We start from the raw sequence: 2,835 nt of genomic DNA, 5'->3' as shown, positions 1-2,835 counted from the left end.
GGGGCAGTGCGGCCAGATGGGGCGGTGCAGCCAGGAGGGGACAGTGCGGCCAGCAGGGGGGTGTGGCCAGGAGGGGACAGTGCGGCCAGCAGGGGGGTGTGGCCAGCAGTGTTGCCTGTGGGTCGTGCGCCGCGTGGATGCTCAGAGGCATGGCTCGCTCGTCTGCTGGAATCCCCTTGGGTCACATCCCTCATTTATGTCTCCCTCTGTGGAGAGCCACTCCACAGGCCTGGGGGTCGGGAGTGTTCTGGTTGTCTTGACTTGCTGTTCTGTGGGGCTAGGCCGCTCGCTGGACGCTGGAGCGTTCAGGATGGTCACCAGGTCTAGCTGGGCAGAGGCTGGAGCTCTGAGGGCTCAGAGCCTGAGACTGGCAGTGCCCTGTGCGGCCACCAGGTGGCGCGTGAGGCCCGTGGACAGGCAGCACAGAGCAGCTCAGGCAGGAGGGAGCCTGGCCAAGGCCGAGGCAGCCGCCTGGGCCCTGAGGCCTTGTAGGTGTGAGATGCTGCTGCCCTGGGCCCCGTTCTCACGTGGGCTTTCCTGTCCTGTCCTTTGCTTTTGCACGTGTGCACATGGGACACAGGGGTGGAGGGGGCGGGTCCTCTCCTTCCCCAGCCCTCCCCGGCTGGTCCCAGCATCTTCCTGCAGAGATGCCCGTGCACGCGCCATACTCACCTTCAGTGGAGACCCAGCTTCACGCTGGCAGACACGTTGCAGGAACAGTGCTGCGCCAGACCCGTTTCCGTGGTCTCTGTGGCCCTGACCCCTGAGAACGTCACTGTGTGTCTCCTCAGGACAAAGACTTTCTCTCGGTCCCAGTGACATCAGTCAGGACGTGTAACATCGATGGGCATGTTGTCTAGTCCGCGGGCCACGTTCACTGGACCATTGTCCCCGTGATGTCCTCTCCTCTTCCTTCTGGTCTGGAATCGGGGACAGCGTGGTGTCTGCCGTCACCTCGCTCGCCTCCGTGACCCTGGAGCAGCGCTGCTTGCGGTGTGGTCTCGGCCTGACATTCTGAAGAGCACAGGCCCCTCGGTGTGGGGGGTCCCGCGTCCTCTGGTGACACGTGGGCCAGTCATTTGTGTCCTCGGTGGTCGTAGCACCGTGAGCTGGCGTGTCCAGTGGTGACAGGCCCATTGGGTCACGTGGCTCAGGCGATGCCTCAGGCTCCAGGGGCCAGCTGTCCTTTCCCTCTGGGGTTCAGAAGGGTCTTAGAGACACGGTGGGTGCGTTGACATGATGTATTTTCTGTCCCCACGAGCAGTGTGTTTCCCTCCGGTCTTGGAGGTGCCAGCTCCGCGCGTGCCCCACGGGCCTGGCACGCCCGCTCCTCCTGGTGGGCACGCGGGTGACACGGACTCTGTTGTTGCTGCACCTCACCTGCCGTCTCGCCCGGTGCTGGAGGCGTCCCAGGTGTCCCCAGGTGGCTGGCGGGGAGGGGCAGCTTGAGAACTGGGCGGGCGTCTGACCACCAGCGAGGAGGGACGGCCTGCGCGCAGGACTCGGTGCTCCCGCCTCCCAGTCACGTGTGGTTTGAGCGTGTGCGGTAGCCACCAGCACACTCTGCCCTACAGGTGGTGTCAGCTTCCTCACCGGGGACCGTGATCTTGAGCCGGTGGCTGACCCACTCCTCTGTGGGCACAATAGCAGCTCTAGGTGCAGAGTACCGCACACAGGGCCAGGGGTGCCAGCACACAGTAGGCAGCACACAGGGCCAGGGGTGCCAGCACACAGTAGGCACTCAGGAAAGGTAGTCGGTTTTTCTTGTTTCCATTTGCATTGGCCTGGCCCTGCAACTTGACTCCACAGTGTGGACAGACACGTCGCTGTGAGGCGTTGGCACGTCAGGCGGTCTGCAGGGACTTCCTGGGCGTGCGTGGTGGCTTCTGACGGGCCAGGAGCGAGGCGGCGGAAGCCAGGCTGCCCGATGGGAGTCCCGTTCTGGGCCAGGCTCTGCGTCCTGAGCGAGTCTCCTCGCGGTGTTGAAAAAAAAATATATTTTATTGATTTTTTTACAGAGAGGAAGTGAGAGATACAGAGAGTCAGAAACATCAATGAGAGAGAAACATCGATCAGCTGCCTCCTGCACACCTCCCACTGGGGATGTGCCCGCAACCCAGGCACATGCCCTTGACCGGAATCGAACCTGGGACCCCTCAGTCCACAAGCCGACGCTCTATCCACTGAGCCACACCGGTTTTGGCGGGGCCACTTTTGGAAACCAAAGTGACACCTAAGAGAGAGCTTTACGGCCACGCGGAAAACGCGAGGCTGAAGGTAACACTCCACACCAGGTTCTTCGTTCGGTTGGCGGGATTATGGGTTTTTCTTCAGAATTCTATTTAGCCGTCATGTCTAACAACAAAAAGCTGAACCCACCTCTTTCAGAGTTCAGCAGTTACTGGGCTTTATTTAGTGGCAGGAGAAATTACAGGCAGTACGTTGCCGCCTTTGTAAGGCACGTACATACAGTAGCTTCAAGGATGGCGGAAGCATTATCTTCACGTTACGTGGAAGACGTAGTGGCAGGTGTCTGCCGTGGGGAGCACGCAGCCAGGTGAAGTGCCCAGAAACGCTCCCCCCCCCCCAGTGCGTTCTGTCCCGCAGGCGCCGCGTCTGTGCGGCCTGTGTGCTGGGAGCTGGGGATGGAAGTGGCAAACGCAGGGGCAGCTCCTCCTGCAGACTCACGGTTCACTCATCACACGCTGCTGCTCAGCCCTGGCTGGTTTTCTCAGTGGTTAGAGCGTTGGCCTGCGGACTGAGGGTCCCGGGTTTGATTCTGGTCAAGGGCTCATGCCTGGGTTCTGGGCTTGACCCCCACCTGGTCCAGCGCAC

General features: G+C 61.5%; 1 protein-coding gene across 1 annotated transcript in view; it reads left to right on the top strand.

Annotated features, from left to right (window-relative positions):
- TBC1D22A (TBC1 domain family member 22A) overlaps positions 1-2,835 on the top strand; it is a 185,264-nt gene that overhangs the window by 42,496 nt on the left and 139,933 nt on the right. The gene's annotated exons all lie outside the window — the stretch shown is intronic.

The sequence above is a fragment of the Myotis davidii genome, unplaced genomic scaffold (genome assembly GCF_000327345.1).
Source record: "Myotis davidii unplaced genomic scaffold, ASM32734v1 scaffold67, whole genome shotgun sequence".
Classification (NCBI taxonomy): Eukaryota; Metazoa; Chordata; class Mammalia; order Chiroptera; family Vespertilionidae; genus Myotis; species Myotis davidii.
This window is presented reverse-complemented; position numbering and strand designations above follow the sequence as displayed.